Here is a 19,489-nt window from a genome sequence, read left to right as displayed (position 1 = left end):
TTCCCTGTGGGGCCCCCGTACTGCAGACGACCCTGTCCGACACAAAGCCCTGAGTCCTCACATACTGTGGTCGGTCGGTGAGGTAGTCCAGGATCCAGGTAGTGAGGTGATGGTCCACTCCAGAGTTCACCAGCTTGTCCTTTAGAACCGAGGGAAGAATGGTGTTGAAGGCACTGGAGAAATCAAAGAACATGATTCTCACAGTGCTTCCAGCGGTCTCCAGGTGAGCGAGGGAACGATGTAGGAGGTGAATGACGGCATCATCCGCTCCAATGCCAGGCTGGTAGGCAAACTGAAGTGGGTCCAGTGATGAGCTTATTAGGCGCCGAAGCTGAGCCAGGACCAACCGCTCCAGGGTCTTCATCAGGTGGGATGTCAGAGCCACCGGCCTGTAGCTGTTGAGGTCCTTGGGGCGTGAAGTCTTTGGCACTGGTATAACACAGGAGGTCCAGGAAAGACTGAGATATTGCACATAGCTAATCAATAGCAGCATCAGAGTGGATGCACTGGGGAAGTCAGTTCATACTTTTAGTTTGCATTAAGAGTTCTGACAGCCCATGGGAAGAAGCTGTTCTTATTTTCTTCAATCAGTAATGAATAGTAAGATGTTCTAGCTTTATGGAGGGCTTTTTTAATAAAGCAGGCTAAATGATGATCTACTACATTTTTGCACACCATTTCATCTCCAGCTTACGAGTTATCTGTTAAATGTTCAGTTTCTATGTCGTATGTTAAAACAAGATCTAGAGTGTGATTAAAGTGGTGGGGGGGTTATTTTACTTTTTGAGAGAAGCCAGTTGAATCTGGTAACAGATTACACAGTGTCATTTTGAGCAGTACAAATAATAAAACATTTTAACTGTCAGATAATTTCAAATGCAACAAACATCAGTATCATTATTTCATATTCTGTATAGTTTTTCATATTTATATCCTGTTCATAGCCTGTACATAGCTTGTACTCACTACAGCCTGTACATACTTATAGTTATAGAATATTCACAACATACTTCATACCGTGTACATTATAACATACCATAATAGACCAATTTCTGTAATATACTTACATATCTATATTATTGCTATTATATATTGTAATATATCTATATCACTAAAGCACTTCTGGATGGATGCGAACTGCATTTCGTTGCCCTGTGCATGTGCAATGACAATAAAGTTGAATTCTAATTCTAATTCTAAACACGAGCCCCACCCCACCCCCCACCCCCATCCCTATGTGATTGTGGAATATATATGCAGATGATGTTGTTTTGGTCCTGTCAAATCCTGAGCGATCTGTTCCTGTACTATTAGATCTGGTGAGGTTGTTTGTTATACAATTAACTGGTAGAAGAGTGAGTTTGTGGTTTTAACTGCAAACCTGGATGTTGATTTCTTGAAAACTTTGCTTTTTAAAATTACAGACAATAATAATTAAATGCACTTAAGAACAGGACGCAGCAACACTACATATGAGCGGGTGGAGGGAGGTTTGGGGTCTTCACTCACCCCCATTCTGTTAACCGTCTGGGCAGGGGGACTGGGAGGAGGTGCTGGCCGTCAGATTGGGGTCTGAGATGCGGGGCCTCCCTGCTTTTTGCGGTTTGCTTTCCTCCATCCCAGAGAGAAGGGTTACATCTCCTGGGTCCGGTTTGCCCCTCTGAGGGCGGAGGTACCTGGACCTGAGATATAGAGTTAGACTCTTTGTGTCTGTCTCCACGTCGGGTGAGTTTGTGTATATGGGGGTGGGAATGCACCGTCTGTGTCTATATGTCAGCTTGGGTCTTAGACTCCACCTCTCTGGGAACATCTCAGGCTCTCTGAGGTTTGGAGGCCTATCTTCCCTCACTGCACTCCCTGCCAGTGGCTGATGCCCTCAGACATTGGTGTGTTGGTGGTTCTTGGTGTCTGGTGCTGAGCGCCCATGTATGTGCCGACTCACTCCTGGTGGCCGATTGGCAGGGCCTGGCGCCCGTGGCCCGGCTGGGCCCCTTCCAGGAGGTGGGGTGCACTCAGGCCTCTAGCCTCTGGGCCTGAGGCCTAATTCTCTCTGGCAATTGGGCAGATCCCGCAGGCACGCCACTGCAACTCCCTCTGGCCTCTGCTCTGTGGCTGCTGGGTGATCTCTCATTTAGGGCTCTCCTCAGCTCTTCCCAGGAGGGTGGCACGGTTGCCCCCCTGGTGGTCCTCCTTGGGTCCTCGTATTCTGGGGCCTCTGGATGTCTGGGGCCTGGATCTCCTCCATACATGCTTCATGCCCTGGGGGACGGGGCTATGGCTCCCCACACTCCCTAGCAGATCGTTACATGGAGAAACCTTTTGAATACAAGCATGCTGATCCACACAGGTGTGCACACAGGCGGACACACGGGTTTTCACAGACACAAACCTTTCTTGGCTGCTACCTCAAAGCACATTGTGCGCTGTCGATCTTGCGTACCTTTCTTCTCCCCTCTATTTTTCTTTCTCCCCCTCTCTTTCTTTCATTCTTTCTCCCTGTCTTATCACCCAGTCATGTCTGTCCTGTCTGTTACAACCGGAAATCAAATCAAATAAATACATATTTATAATTTAAAAAGAAAGAAAGAAAGAAAATTACAGACAGACTTAAATACCTTGGTGTTCTTTTGCCCAATGATCCTAAATTGATCTTTAAGTTGAATTATCTTGAACAAGTTGAAAAAACTGTAAAAGGACATTGAGAAATGGAGGGCTCTCCCTGTTTGCATGATGAGTCGCATAAATGCAATCAAAATGGTTTCTCTCCCTAAATTCTTATGTCTGTTTTTAAACGTACCTATCTTTTTGAATAAGCAATTTTTCAAATGATCGAGTCAGTAGTATTACCATTTGTTTGGGGCTATAAAAATCATAGGATATCAAAAGTTCATCTATCTAAGTCTAAACTTGAGGGTGGATTTGGTCTGCCATGTTTTTAGTTTTATTATTGGGCTGCAAATGCTAGAACTCTTGCTTAGTGTCAGGAAGGGTACAAAAAGGTCATGTCTGCAAATTAATTGATATATATTTAACTAACTTAATTTTTACCTTTCTTTGTTTATTATCACTGTTCTGTTTATTATCATATAAACAGTACAGTGATTACATACATTATATATATATATATATATATATATATATATATATATATATATGATTCTATATATGTGTGTGTGTGTGTGTCCAGAAGAGCGCAGTCTAAGATACTGCGCAGGACCCTCAAGCTCCCAGGCCTCTGGTAGAGGACCCGAGCTTGAAGGATAAACCGCCCGCAGGGGCGAGCTGGGTGTTTTATATATCACTGTAATGTAATGTCAGTGTTTGTCATGTTAACTTATGTTTATTTTCGCTGAGTCCTCTCATTCCGCGGTTTGTCGCTTACTTTTCCCCAGTGCCTTCAAGTCAGATGCGGTAGACAGGGTGACGGTCACGTGACCCACCTCAACATAAACAGATGTCACATGATTTTCGGGTTGTTTTCCAACATGGCGGGCAGCTCTCCTGTTTATCCTCAGCGTGGTTTTAAGTTTTCCTCTGGGCGAGAAGAAAACAGACGTTCCAACCTGCGGATACGAGGTTAGCTACTTTATGTCGCGCTTTTGTATTTTATTTACATGTGTTAGGGTTAAGGTACATGTCAAAAAGCTCAGTGGAGCTGTTAGCGCTACTTTCTGTTTCACTCACATGACTGTGCTCACATACATTGAAGTGCTGGTGTTGTGCCAAAAAAGTGCCCGCCTGCCAAAAACTGATTTCCAATGTCTACCTGTGTTTTTATGTGTAATATCTTTACCTATGTTGGCAAATAGACTTCGGTCAACAGGCTTTACAAAGGGGCTAGATATAACATTTTAAAGTTACATCTTTTTCAACTCTGTCTTATTGCACTTACATTACAACCAATTCCATCATTTTTTTCCACTTAAAATATGTTTACAGAACTATTGTTAGATGTCTTTCAATATCTGCTGTCCTCTTGGCCAGATTCTTCTTTAAAACACATTTTTTAATGTCAACAAGCTTCTTTTAACTGCATAAATAAAGGATATATAAAAGTCACTGCCAAAAACTGATTGCAGCTTCTACTTTGTTACAGGAATGTTGTTTGTGGCTCAAGATGACTTGTATCATTCATGAGGGATACATTTGATATAGGTTTCACATATTATAGACTAACAAGTTATGTATAGCAGTTTAAATGCGAGCAATCCTTTTTTGGTAAATACCAGAAATCAGTTTTTGGCAGACGATCACTTTTTGGAGTGAATATTTGTCGACATTATGACTCTTCCGACAGAGCAGTACAGCTGTATTCATAGAGTGTGTGTCTGTGTGCAGTCATGTCATGCCACCAAGCCGGGCATGTTGAATGTCCACCTGGTCCCGCACACACATGATGACGTTGGCTGGCTCAAGACTGTGGACCAGTACTACTATGGAGGTCAGTGTGACACATACAGAAAAAACACTGTGAAGCTATTAGCCAACCTCCTGCTCTGTGTTTACTCTCACACTCGCACAAGAGACCAAGGAAGACAACAGAGGGGCAGCTGTGCCACTGTCCCAGAAAGAGCTGAGGAGAGTCCCAGATGAGGGCTCACTCAGCAGCTGCGGAGCAGAAGCCAGGGGGAGTTGCAGTGACGCGCCCGGGAGCTCCGCCGGCAGCCAGCTGCGCCAGAGTGACCGAGCCCCAGGCCGAGAGGCCGAGGGCACCCCACCCCCGAAGTGGCCCGAGCTACTGTTGAAATGTATCAGAAGACGATATTAAAACACCTTTGTTTCATTTTATACTCTGTCGTGTATTTCACGCTGCCTCATAATGTACTGTTTACTGCAACAGTTTACTTCTTCATTGCTTTAGAGTTTTATGCTTTTAGTGCAATTGATTGTCGAGCTTGCTTATTTTAATGTCACATGTTGTTTATAGTAAGTTGTAAGGCCAGGTGTTGTGCAGGTGACCATCATCTGGTGGTGGTCAGAGGGCCCGGTGGCGCCAGTGTCCGGCAGCCTCGCCTCTGTCAGTGTGCCCCAGGGCAGCTGTGGCTACAATGTAGCTTGCCATCGCCAGTGTGTGAATGTGTGTGTGAATGGGTGAATGACTGAATGTAGTGTGAAGCGCTTTGGGGTCCTTAGGGACTAGAAAAGCGCTATACAAATGCAGGCCATTTACCATCTGATATTGATTTCCAGTCTGGGTTAATATGTAAGCAGAACTCATCTGCACTGAGGGTGGTTTGTTTGGGCATATGCATGAATGCAGATGAGCACATATACTTTCTTGCTGTTAAGATACGTTAGTGCAAATAAATATTTTTCAAACTGTGACACACAGCAACTAAATTCTGACCACTTCTTGAAGCATTGACTGTGTTACAAAATAACGTCTCTTTTGTCCTAAATCTGTGCACATTTGTGTGCGTAGATCGTAATGACATCCAGCACGCTGGTCAGTACATCCTGGACTCAGTTGTGGATCAGTTGTTGAAGAATCAAGACAGGAGGTTCATCTATGTGGAGACGGCCTTTTTCTACCGCTGGTGGAAGAGTCAGAGCTCCAGCGTGCAGCAGACAGTCAAACAGCTGGTTAATGAAGGTAAATACCCATTCAGTACTATACAGCTGCGTTAAGTGTTTCAGTGCATCCTTACCAAAAGCTGCTCCTCCCGCAGGCCGTCTGGAATTTGTGAATGGTGGTTGGTGTATGAGCGACGAGGCTGCCACACACTACAGCGCCGTCATTGACCAGATGACCATTGGTCTGAGGTTCCTTAATGAGACTTTTGGAGCCTTTGGCCGTCCCCGCGTCACCTGGCACATCGACCCCTTTGGCCACGCCCGGGAACACGCCTCCATGTTTGCACAGGTAGCATAGCTCTTTATGTTTATTCTTCGAGTTTTGCACGAGTCACACTTCAGAATTGCTCAGCTCATTCACTGTCACACTTTCAAACGTTGGCCATGTTTAATATCAGCAGTATAGGGCAGAATAGAAGGATGAGCATAATTGGTCACCTTAAGGAAGGCCTGATTTCTAGTGAGACTTAAAATGGGAGAATTTATCAGTTAAAGAAGAGAGTTGAGGCTAATTAGAGTTAGAAGGTTGCACTCACGTCGAGAAAGACTCTCCGTTTTCTCATTACAAATTTTTGGCTGTATCATGTGTCATTATCAGATTTGCTGCTCTGCAATGAATCAAATGGGCTTATTTCCAGAATGCTGCATTATTACATGAAGGCACAATTTAGTTCACTGGCTTTCCATTTGAATTTCCTTTAACCATTAACTTTCTGTCTTTTGCTGCAGATGGGATTCGATGGCTTCTTCTTTGGTCGTCTAGACTATCAAGACCGGGCTCGCAGGATGAGGAATAAGGAGCAGGAGCTTCTATGGAGAGCCTCCGACAGCCTCACTCCTCCAATGGCTGACCTCTTTACTGGTATGCAAAGTTTCTTTCTTCATCCCTTTATGTTAATGACTTCTGGACTCAGCAACAGGACGGTGTCACATTATTTTTTAACCGTTTGCCCCCGTTAACCAACAGGGATCCTTCCTAATGGCTACAACCCTCCTGAGGGCTTCTGTTGGGACCAGCTCTGCAGTGACCCGCCTATCAGAGACGATCCTGATCTTGAAGACTATAATGTTGATGATGTGGTGGGACGCTTCCTCGTCATCGCCAACAGTCAGGTTGGACACAACTCCACACTGGCGCACAGAGACACTGATTTATCAGTCACGTGGTGTTCTTAACACCGCATGTTTAACTAACACTATGAAAAAAATGCTCATGTTAAATCAAAAGACATCAAACAACGCTTTCTGATTTAGAAAAAGAGGAAGCAGAAGGGATGCTGTGCTTTTTATCCCAGCCCATATACAGCTGTGACTAGCTAACATGACATGTAAAATTTCAGTAGGAACCTCTTGTTTCAAGTAATGTCAGCATATCTTCATGCAGGTCCCCATAAATCTTTTCTCAACCTGTCTGGTTTTATTTTATGAACCTGTCATGATCATAATAATAAAGACATCTACAGATAGTGTAATGCAATGTCCTTCTTTAATAATCCACATTCACCACTTTAGCCATCATATAAATGTGCTTTGAATAGTGTGAGGTGTGTGTGATTGAAGAGATGTGTGAATTGTTTAATTTCACTCTTCCCTTTTCTTCCTTTTTGTTTAGTTTAATCTGTTAAGCATTATTTCCTCTTCCTTTTTTAGTCTACGGTCTATAAGACCAACCACATCATCATGACCATGGGCTCAGACTTTCAATATGAGAATGCCAACCTGTGGTACAAGAACCTGGACAAGCTGATCCACTATGTAAATGCCCGGCAGGCAAATGGCAGCAAAGTCAACGTGCTCTACTCTACACCGTCCTGTTACCTGCAGGAGCTGCACCGAGCAAACCTCACCTGGTACTGTGAACTTTAAAGGGGCAGGATAATGTTTTCTTGTTCTAGCAGCACTGTTGGTGTTAAACTCTATTGTAAAAAGTGTCGTCTTGTGCATTTTAATGTCAGCTAAATCCATTGGTTTTCTATCCAGGCCATTGAAGACAGATGATTTCTTCCCCTATGCAGACGACGCTCATGATTTCTGGACTGGCTACTTTACAAGCAGACCAGCGCTGAAGCGATATGAGAGGATCAGCAACAGCAACCTGCAGGTACTCTGAGATTTACTTTGTGCGGGGCGATTTTACAGTGTGCTCGGCATTACACTTTGTGTCGACGACATCACAACATTCAAACTTCTGCTTTTCTAGAATTACCTCTGTAACTGTAAGTCCTGTCCCACTACTTTAGAGCTTTCAGAAAAATTTAATTGTTTTAGTGTAGATGGTAGTTTGCATGCTAACATTCAAACTTTAAGAATGTTAGCATGACATATGCTAGATAAGTATAACATTGTCACATTACACTAACAAGCTTTAAATTTTGTTCTGTGAAAACAAAGTTTATCTAACTCTTAACATGAACTGTAAGCAAATAAATGCTAATATATAGCATGAAGCACACTGTTAGCTGGCACTTAATAAAGCTATCACTGGTATCCTGCGTCTATAGAACTACCTTAAGATGTGGAAATATAGGTTTAATGGTGGAAAATTTATACCTGTGTGACTTTTTAAATTGTGTTTACATTTTTTTCCCTCTTAATAGACTTGTAACCAGCTGGAGGTATTTGGTGGTCCAGCTTCCAGGAAAAGGACCCTTTGGGGAAGGTGAAAGCCAGACCATGAGTAAGATTTGATTGAATCTTTTTTGTGTCTCCTTAGTGGGTTCTGCATAGGCATACTGTAGGTACTCTGGCTTCCTGCCACAGTCTAAAGATTTACGTATTAGGTTAACATGTAATAGCATGACCATAAATGGTTGACTGTCTTCAAGTGCTACTCCTGTGATGGACCTGTCCAGGATGTAGGAGAGCTGGGATGGGCTCCAGCCTCCCCACAACAGTGAATTGGTGAACCGGTAGAGAATATGGATACCCTTTAAAAGTTGTATTTGTGTTACTAAGACCAATTGGATGTCAGACAAGAGATTGAGTGACGGCTGCTTTCATTGGTAGAGAAAGCCATGGCTGTGGCTCAGCACCATGACGCTGTGTCGGGCACAGAAAAGCAACACGTAGCAAATGACTACGCCAGGAAGCTTGCTAACGGCTGGCAACACTGTCGGGTACTCCAGGCTTCACAGTACATTATCTTACCCAACAGAAGTTACTTGTGCTAAATTTGTCATTTTCTGTACAGGAAAATATATTATCATGTCTTTAGCAGAAAGTGTTCTTCAGTCCAAACTTTCTTGCACAGGTTTCTTGTCTAACTGTTGTCTCTCTTTCAGGTTTTAGTCAGTAACAGTCTGGCTGCTCTCAGCGGCTTGTCTGCTGAGCGAATCTACTGTGATAACCTCAACGGCCTTCATGATGTGATGTTCTTCTACTTCCCTGGCCGCTGTGTCTGTTGTAGCGTCCTGATGACACTCAGTTTGTGCTCCAGTGGATGATGAGAGTCAAACCTTAAATACTCACCCGTGAGCATTTGTTTACAGTACACATCAACTTTAAATGTCCCCCTTTACTGGTGTAAATCTCACAGTCTAAGAAGGCTAACCTGCCATAACCTCCCAGGTGAACCTAATGTGATGGTCCACCCAGTTAATGTGATCAGTGAAACCTGCGGTCAGCTGAAACGGAAGAAGTCACTTGGATGAGTGACGAAATGTTTCTCCCACTGAAAACTCTACGTCCAGATGAACAGAATTAATTTTTAAAAGTTCCTTACCTGGATGACTGACGATACATCAAGACATTTGAACAGCAAGTGGGTAGAGTCACAGCTGCGTGCCCGAGTCACTATCCTGTCTGAAAGTGAGCATTTAAAATCTGAAGGTTTGGCTCATAAGTCTTACTTGTACATGTACTGATCCTGTCATTTAAACCATGTTTAACAACCATCCACCGGTAACATAATAAAAAAACCCACAATATGTCATCTTAAATGTAATTCTGAACACTCTGACCCTCTGAGATTTATCCTCGGAACAAACAGTGTATTCAAGGTGTACAGCCTAAAAAACCTGGGCTACAGTTATTGTAAATACATTCTGTGTAATTACAGATAAGACTGAATGCTCACGCTGCCTTTCTCTCGCTTGTCTTTTTGTCTGTCATTCAGTTCTCAATGTGTACAACCCTCTCGCTCGGCCCGTCACTTGGCCCGTCAGGCTGCCGGTCAATGGAACAGCGTACAGCGTGTCAGATGCTAGTGGCAAAGCGGTGGACTGCCAGGTCAGTATGTGTGCCAGCAGCAAGTATGAGAGAGCAGGCAGCCTTCTGGAGCCTACATCTTCAGACCCAACTCTTCCACACCTTTCGTCATCAGCCGGACGGCCAAGACGGAGATCATTAAGGTAGAGATGTTTGCTCGTATCCAGACGTAGATTCCTCATAGCAAAGCTTTGTTTTTACACTGTTATTCAGTTTACTTCTAAATTATAGGCTGCTGTCATTTTATATGTGTGGGTGTCAGAATGAACATGCCAACATGTTTTACCTCCCTGTTTAGAGGCTAATATGCAGCGTCTAATTTTGTACTGCAATGCTCTCATCCTCAGACGTCAGTGGTGCAGGAGGTGAGGCAGTGGTTTGCTCCCTGGGTGTCTCAGGTGGTTCGTCTCTATGCTGACAGCAGAGCTCTGGAGCTCGAGTGGACTGTGGGACCTGTGCCGATAGAGTGAGTTTAACACGTGCACACTACATATGTAATGGAGATGTTTTTAGAGATAAGTGGTTGTTGAAATTTCTGTTCTCTTCAACCTTTCTAAAAGCTCAGTGCCTTAATGTCAACTGATCTTTCAGGGGAGAAAAACCTCATATGGGGCAATATTGTAGCAGAGCTTTGCCCTTCTAAATATTTCCTCATATCATAGCAAGTGATTGGCTTAGATCGCCGTTATCTTTTTCCCCATGTCAGATTATAAATTCATGGAAAGAGAGAATTTTAGACCATAAGATTCCATGCACACCCACTGGGGAATAGATTTAGCTCATAATTTCAGGTCTATTTTAGCCATTTATTTATTTTTTTATTTGTGAGCGAGAGAAATAAATTCAAGGAAAAGTGAGGAATCTTTGCCAAAATGCTCCCCACACCACCCACCTTTAACCCACGTCACACTTGCTGTCTTGACCTTTCAGTGACAGCCTGGGGAAGGAGGTGATCACTCGTCTGGACACCAGCATCAAAACCTCTGAATATTTCTACACTGATTCCAACGGCAGAGAAGTTCTGCAGAGGAAGTAAGAGTTTGCTTTTTGTTTTTTGATGATGGAAAATGCATTTTAACCTTTTAAAGTTGTTGCAGTTGTTTTGGATGGTATTTTACAGATTATATACAAAGTAAGACAGCTGTACAGTTATGTGATAGTTTTACATTAAAAGAATCCAATTCTGTACACTTAGTGTGTGTGTGTCCCGTCCCCCCCAAACAGGAAAGACTTCTGGCCCACCTGGAACCTGAAACAGTCAGAGCCCATTGCTGGAAACTACTACCCAATCAACTCTCGTGCTTATATCAAGGTTTGTGTGTTTGTTAGCTTCCATTTGGAGAGACAAGCAACAAAGAGCATTCACTGTCAGTTCATTGAATTATCACAAGTGATGTTTTCCTTTCACTTGTGTGTCTTCAGGATGATGTGGACCAACTCACTGTGGTAACGGATCGCTCTCAGGGTGGAGGCAGCATCCAGAATGGTTCACTGGAGATCATGGTGAGGCAAAAAGTCGTAGCTCATCACCATTAGCATGTTGACCCCATCTAAGCGCACACAAGGAGTTCTTATTAAAGTCTCTCTATCCAACCTCCTCACCCTCAGCTCCACCACCGGCTGCTCCACTATGATTTCCGTGGTGTTGGTGAACCTCTCAACGAGATCTCTGGCATCTTCCCAGACGGGCTGGTGGTCCGCGGCCGCCTCCTGCTCACCCTCGATCCCCTGCCGACTGCTGCCGACACGCACCGCCCCCTCGCAGAGGGGATGGTGTTGCAGCCGCTGCTTACGTTTACTGCTGGAGATCTGAAGCCAAACACTCAGCTGGAGGTATGTAAATGATAAACGGACTGGTACTTGTATAGTGCCTTTCTACTCATTCACCCAATCACATGCACATTCGTACAGTACTTGTACAAATACTGCATGTATTTTAAAGACATGTTATTAACACACTTCACTAATCGGGTTTCAGAAGTCACGGTGATCAGAATCAGAATCAGAATCAGAATACTTTATTCATCCCGAGGGAAATTAGGGGTTACAGCAGGCAGCACGCTAATGGCGCATGCGCACTCACAAAGGAACCTTCTGACCAACTTTACACAAACATCACATTGGGCAGACATGTCAGAAGGTAGGCTGATAGGAAAAAAACAACGAAAATACACTACATGAGGTAAGAGGAGGAGAAAAAAAACTCCACTCAGACTGAGCTCCTAGTGGGAGAACAGTTTGATAAAAGAAAAAACACCTCAGCACAAAAGCACATGACTATCAATACACCATAGAAACACGAGACAAGCAACAGGGGCGGGTAAAGGGTAAGAGAGAGCCGGCGTAGACAGCGCATCCGGTCCTGCAGCATCTGTGCTGGTCCAGTTGACTGCTATCATCCCCGGTAGGGCACAAGCATCGAAGGCGTTGGAAAGGGAGGGGGGATGAGTGAGTGCTTATCAGTGTAAGTGTGTGTGTGTGCGTGTCCATAGTTTAGCTGGGACAGTGTCCTTCGGCCTATCAGGCTAAGTAAACAGTGTGATCTGTGTTTGAAATATTAGCAGTGCAAGAACCAGCTGGCCTCCATCTTGCAGGTTCCTGTTCAAACACCTTAAACTCCTGTATGTAAGCTTAAGAAAAGCTTTGTACAGTGCTGTGACCTGCACTGTACAAACTGCAGGCTGTTCCTGTGAGAGTCTGCTGCTTGTTTTGAGTCATTGTCTCCAACTGTCTATGCTGCTGGTTATAACCCATTTCTGTCCTGCTGTGTACATATTTGCATTTTTTAGACATGGTTTCACTCGCTCTCAGGGGAACTGAGCTAAGCTGTGTTGCCTTTAGTGGCAACTGCTGCTGACATGTTTTCAGAGCCAGTAATTGGTCGAAATTCATATCAACTTTATGTAGTAATTTTATAGAAAATGTGGTTGGAATACATTAAATAATCTTTTTTTTTTTTTTTTTTAAAGGCATGGTTTCTGTGAGTGAGGGGTCTTTGTCTTTTAGTTCTCAGGGCTCCTGGCTGCACTGCCCCCTGCTGTCCACCTGCTGACACTCAGTCAGTGGGATGAAGACTCAGTGCTGCTGAGACTGGAGCATCAGTACCAGAGCTCAGAGAGCAAAGTGAGCTCTCAGCCAGTCACAGTCAACCTGCAGGTCAGACATTCAGAAACAATTTAAACCTTGTTACACTCAAACCGACCGTACGGTCATCTGTCATTCAGTCGTTTCTCGTTTGCAATGCAGTGGAATGTCGTTTTGCTGTAACTAATCCCATCGTCTTTCCTGTCTGTGCAGAAGCTGTTTTCAACTCTGGAGGTTCTGGGTGTGGCTGAGTTGAACCTGTCGGCCAATCAGTGGAAAGATGAAATGAAACGTTTTGACTGGACTCCTGAGAAAGGTACAGGACACCAGTGTTGTGTCAGTTAGTTCACCACTGCAGTTTTGAACGTCACCCTAGATTCAAAGCTGGATGTGTTCTCCAGTCTGACTCGATTTAAACTTGGCTAAATTTCAATGAATGTCGTCTCCTCGGGCGTTTTTTAATATGGATTCCAACTCAGCTGCTTTGAGCTTTGTGCATTTTGGAGGTCGGTGGTAAAATCTCAGAGACCAGGTATGAACTTCTGTGGAAATCACTTTGGTTCGTTGTCAGATCAAAGTGAAAATAATTTAATAGATTAAATGATGCGTGTTCTGTGCGCTCGTAGCTGCAGTTCCAGCTGTGTGAAAGAAATGTAGCAGCAGCAAAATAAAGTATATAAACATTTACACATTTTCTGCATCACCAACTGAATACATTTATAATCCAGTGACAATGAAGTGCACAGTCTGCGCTTCAGTCAGTGTTCTTTTTTTTTTTTTTTTTTTTAATGTATGGCTTCAATACGAAACTTATTTGCAAACATATACGGCACTTAACATAATTCAGTAATCCGTTATTCTGGCTTTGTAGTACACTGCTCTTCAATCACACTTCCATAGTGAGGATTCCCTGATATTTGCAGATTTTGGCCTTTGTTTACTGTTGTCACAATTTCATTACATTATTTATAATATTTTATATAGTAATATAAAGACTGGCAACATCTGGATTTTTCAACATCTGGCAGGTGACCATGCACTGAAGGAGCGCTGGGCTGATAGAAATCTGCTGATGCCTTTTAAATCTCTGATTGTAGTCATCGACTTAACAGTTTCCCTGCAGGTGCTAATTAAGCCAGCAGGGAGCCATAAAGAGTCATAAACAGATTGATATGCTTCATAATGTAATGTATACTACAAGGTGTTTCTGGAGCTCAACATGTTATTTTGTTCCTTGTGAGGAGACTTGGTTGCTGGTCACTGACCCGTGTCACTGCTGGTGTGTTTAAAGATTAACCAACCAAAAACACTTTGCGTCGTTTGTGGTTGTGCTCACATAATGTGTCTGTTTTCCAGGAGAAAAGCCGCTGCTGAAGACATTTCAAGACCCGTCCACGTGGGAGTGACCTTAAGGCCAATGGAGATCCGAACGTTCCTTCTCAAAGTCAACCTTAGATAGCCAATCACACATGAGATTTTATAGGATGAATTATCGTATATTGACATTCCTGTGGCTTGTTTACGTTGCTGGTTTAATAAAGTGAGGATTTTTAGGGGGAAAAAAGATGAATGAGAAGTTGTATTCACGCTGCCTACGACTTAAAATCGGATCACAGCTGTAGCCCGGACTGACCTGGGCAAAAGTCATTTCAGGATGCCTTCAGTCTTTGATACAGAATGTCTGAATAAGATTGAATTTGTTAAAGCTGCCTTTAACATTTTTGAGAACATTTATATTTGTGGGGTTTTTTTGTGCTGTTGCAGTAACAGAATATCGTCTCCCACAAAGTGATATGTGCAATAAAGTATAATCTTTGCATTTCTGCCATGTTGTGTATACTTAGATTTTTCTACTTACCAAGAAGCAGCTAATAATAAAAATCAATCCTCCTTACTGTCCTGCCCTCGTGTTTGTGCCACAAATCTTGTGTATAATCAGTGAAGCAGCATTTAACTTCTGATAATCTGACATTAGAACAGATGTTGTGCTGTTGCTGCTGCAGACCTTTTCCAGTGACAGTTATCTGTTCCTGCTGTCTCCAGCGTGTCTTCAACCACGCAGCGATGTGAAGCCTCGGATGATCAAAAACGTTTTTTTCCCTGAAAGACAAAAATAAAGAAATACTCATGAAAGCTGTTTGATTCTGATGTAGTAACGTCTGAACAGCCAGCAGTATGTTTTGGCTGTGGCTGCCGAGGCAGCGCTCAGCTTCTCTCTGGCAGGAAACCAGCAGTGTGTGGCGACCTGCCAAAGCAACCTATGGAGAAGACTAATTCGTCAGCACGAGTCTGCCGTTTCATTTTCCGCCCAGGACATCGAGACTTTACGGGACTAATTAGTATTTAGGTAATTGCCTGCCTTTAATTCAGAGGGACTTGTGTGTGCCAACAGTATGATAAAGAACCCGACGTGCTGAAGCGATCCTCACCTGCAGCAACTCCGTCAGCTGCTGCAACAGTAACGATGCTTTCTGCTCTTCCTCTCACTTTACTGTGCTGTGCACAAACATAGTTCTAAATGTTAAGCAGGCAGAAACCCTTTTCACGTACTCCTAGTTTGTGAGAAAATAATTTATTTATGTTTTTTGTTTCTTTTAAACAACAGTCACCTCATGACGTTTTACATGGCAAGGTAAAGATCCTACAGCAATACAGAGAAAACCCCTCTGAGCAGAACCATGCCTGGGGTGGGCAGCCTTTTGCACAGATGGCCTCTTAGCTTTAAATGCCCAGCAGCCACAAGAACAGCATCATTTTGGTCTCCACCAAGTCATTACCAAAATGTTATGCTATGTTCACCAGCTAGTCACCATCTTCACCTTCAGTTGAGTGGGATGCAGGTAAAAGCGCTATTTAAGAGTTTTTAATGTTAAAAAAAATGGTGTATTTAGGTTGTGTTTAGTAAATCTGACCTGTTTGAACTTCTTGCAGGGGAAGGTCTTGAGCTGAGAAGAGTCTGTGATCTGGTTCTTTCTCTTGTTCTGGAACTTTTTCCTCTTGTCTTGCAGGTCAGCAGAGATTCCACCACTGAAGGAGAGAACAAATGAGGAGAAAGATTAACAGGAAACCAGAGAAAAGAGAATAAAAAAATAAATAAGTGGAGATGATAGAAGGAGCAACATGTGCAAGAAACAAAGAACACTGGAAGAACATGGACACAGCTTTTTTTTTCTCTCCAAAGAGAAACTCAGGACTACTTTAAGTAACTAAACTAATTCAGGGTATTTAAGGTTTGGGGTTTTTTCCTACGAGGGCAATCTCAAAAGTAAGGTCACCTATCGTTTTAGAAATATTTACATCATTTTAAAGGTTGAAGAATTATTTATTTTTCTACATAATCACCATTTCACTCGCTGCATTTTTGCAGATGCTGTGGCAATTTTACAATGCCCATGTCGTACCCGCTTGCTGGCGCCACACAATCACCTTCTGGACAAATATTCTTTCAACTTTAGGAACAGGTGAGAGTCACTGTTGGAGGCGTGGTCCTGCTCCTGAAATTCCGATACATAATCTCCAATAACTGGCTAAAAGAGTTCACTTCCAAATTTTAGGTCGTAGGTCTTGGAAAATTCTTATTATTATTATTAACTTGTAATTTAAATTTTGATTGAAAATGTACCGAAAACCACTACTTTAAGTGAAAGCCAATTTTAAGATAAAAGTAATGGATTTAATAGATAAAACAAATTGAATTTTCTTTGTGGTCTTGAGTCAGTATCATGAGGTTTGAGTGTGCTCTTGTGGCCTCTGGTGTTGCAGCTACAGATTTTCATTCCCAGTGCTCACTTTATTATCCATTCATCAGTGGATTCCCATTCATTTTCTATGGTGGTCCTTTTGACCGGGAACACCACAGATGTAACAAGGTTGATTAAAACATACAAAATTCAATGAAAGCGGTGATCATCACGTTTATATGTTCAAGTGCATAGTGTCCAGGATATCATCATCATCATCATCATCATCATCATCATCGTTTATTGATATAGCACTTTAAAAAATGCGCCAGGCAGACCAAAGTGCTGAACAATACAGAAACAAAGAAAAGCAAAACAGAGTATAAAATAATAAGGAAGGATGTCAGTTTCCCGCCGAGGTAAAAGCCAATCTGGACTTAAAGACCTGCACTGAAGACGCTGGTCTAATATGAAGAGGAAGGTTGTTCCAAAGCATCGGAGCCCAGGATATCATAATACCTTGAGGCAATCACATGTAAAACACAATATTTATGAGTGTTTTAAGTTGTAAATCATTCAGATTTGACCCAAACATGACAGGAAGGTTAGCAATCTAGGGAAACAGAACAAAGGAGCACACAGCATTGAGAGTGGATGTGACAAATGACAAGCAGCGACTCGGATAATAAACAAACACCTGGTAATGAGGGAAGGAAGTGGCACAAAATACAAAGCAACAGAGACAAGAGACCATTGAAATAAAACAGGAAATGACAAACACAGAGACACAAACACAAACCTAATGACTAAGCAAATAACTAGCATTTAAAATAAGAGAGTCTAAAGAAAAGACACTGATAAACAAAAGTCCATAAATGCTGTCAGGAAAAGCAGGACTCAACTGCAGGACTTCTTAATCAAATCAAAGACAGTGAGATTATTTACAAGGTGCAATAAAAACAGTTTCATAATGTGACATCCACATTTGTGTTAATCCCACTCTAACGCCCACACCGGCTCGGACAGTCTCGGTCGTTGTGTCCTTGGACAAGACACTTCACCTACCGCCTACTGGTGATGGCCAGAGGGGCCGATGGCGCGATATGGCAGCCTGGCTTCTGTCAGTCTGCCAAAGGGCAGCTGTGGCTACAACTGTAGCTGCCTCCACCAGTGTGTGAATGTGAGAGTGAATGAATAGTGGAATTGTAAAGTGCTTTGAGGGTCTCCAAAAAGCACTATATAAATGCAATCCATTATCATTATTATTAAACTCTCTCTGCAACTTTACCCCCAAATATTTACAAAGAGGTGTCTGTGCTGTCTTCAAAACTGCTTCACAGGTTTCCTGGACAGAAAGGAGAACATCTTCCAAAGAACAAAACGGTCTTTAACTTGTGAAACAGGGTTTCACCAGTGTTTGTCATACAACAATCATATGGACAATGACAAATAGAGAACTAGAAATTAATCCTCTCAAAGCCCAGGGACCATGGCATGGTTTTCCAACAATGTTATTGTTCCATCAGCTTTAATATATGATCCTGAAGCCTACATTTCCGGTCTCGCGTTCACTTCTTTTAACACATTAAGAAGATTACAGATAAGCATTGAAGCAATTAATTTGTATTGATAATTTTTAATAATCAAATTATTTGAACATCAATGGCACTGCTTGCTTGAGAGTAATCAGAATCTCTTGCAACATCGCCTCTTCTTAGAAAGCCATCCTTCTAGGTGTCACTTCTGGTTACAGCGTTTATGGGTCTTTGAGTTTAGTTCCTTTTCTGACTCTGAGTTTATTTATATTTCTGGTTCATGATTTCTTGCCTGTCTCACCTTGTGAGGCTCTGTCATGTTCTGTGCATATGTTTAACCACTCATATCTCTGTTAATTCGATATTCACCTGTCGTGGCAGCTCCCCTCTATGTCATGCTTTTTAATCAGGGCTAGTTTTTAGAGGTCTGGACAGTTAACCCCAAGGGACTGTTAATTTAAAAGACGGGAGTAACCTGTAGGTGCTATTTGCACTAAACTAACTGAATACTCAGAGTTATCCTTTTACTGTTTAACAGTGGGTTAAAAAAGTGAATGTCCACAATTTCGACTTTAATTGCAGGAGATTATTTTAAAGCAGTTTTGGAGGAGAAAAGCAAAAGCAGAATCAACAACAACAACAACAACAACAACAATAATAACGATTAGCTTGAGGTTGGAGATGAGCCTGTGTTTTATCTCAGTGTTCCATGTTAAAACCAGTCTAACCACCATATCACCATCTCTCTATTTCTTTTAACACTAATAATTCCATTACATTTTAACATTCAGTCACATATGAAAGGGTTTCACTTCACATTTCATTAAATTCAGATTCATTAGCACACTCACTTTAGCATAATCCCTTTTAATCCAAATACACTTTCCTATTAAAGTTCTGTGTTTCTCAATCACAGTTTACTCAGTACTTTCTTTTTGCTTTTTGCTAAATCATATAGTGTCAAACCCCGCCTCTCATCCTATGACAAAAGGGATATGTTGGAAGAGAATGGATGGATATAGTTTTAAAGTCAGACGTTCAGAGATCAAAGTACCCTGTGTCTGCTCTCATTCCTTTTCTTACACACACACACACACGCACACACACACACACACACACACACACACACACACACACACACACACACACACACACACACACACACACACACACACACACGAGCATAATTAACTAAAGGTAAAATCACATATAAATCATAATTCTGGGTTTAGCCATTACACACGATTCTTCTCATTCACAATCATGTCAAGATGATAATAGATTGGTGACACAGTTTTTTGTGTGTGCAGACATGTTCCATCATGTCTACATACAAAAAAAAATCTTGACATTACAACAGACATATTCACTATTTAGACTTCATTTCTCTGTTGACGTATTGATCAGACT

At 42.4% G+C, this 19,489-nt stretch overlaps 1 pseudogene across 1 annotated transcript; it reads left to right on the top strand.

The window, feature by feature from the left end:
• The first annotated feature begins 3,465 nt into the window (after nt 1-3,465).
• LOC309709267 (lysosomal alpha-mannosidase-like) lies at nt 3,466-14,997 on the top strand (annotated as a pseudogene). The gene is made up of 21 exons (XR_014280896.1): nt 3,466-3,576; nt 4,339-4,441; nt 5,423-5,593; nt 5,670-5,863; nt 6,304-6,436; nt 6,542-6,687; nt 7,225-7,424; nt 7,555-7,675; nt 8,172-8,251; nt 8,581-8,690; nt 8,856-9,002; nt 9,288-9,381; nt 9,689-9,923; nt 10,128-10,246; nt 10,711-10,812; nt 11,005-11,092; nt 11,203-11,283; nt 11,389-11,613; nt 12,787-12,936; nt 13,078-13,180; nt 14,221-14,997. The product of XR_014280896.1 is annotated as a lysosomal alpha-mannosidase-like (transcript).
• The last annotated feature ends 4,492 nt before the right edge of the window (nt 14,998-19,489 follow it).

This window comes from Aulonocara stuartgranti (assembly GCF_965226115.1).
Source record: "Aulonocara stuartgranti genome assembly, chromosome: 6".
In the NCBI taxonomy this organism is placed as follows: domain Eukaryota; kingdom Metazoa; phylum Chordata; class Actinopteri; order Cichliformes; family Cichlidae; genus Aulonocara; species Aulonocara stuartgranti.
Note: the sequence above shows the minus strand (reverse complement) of the source record. Positions and strands in the feature narration are given on the sequence as shown.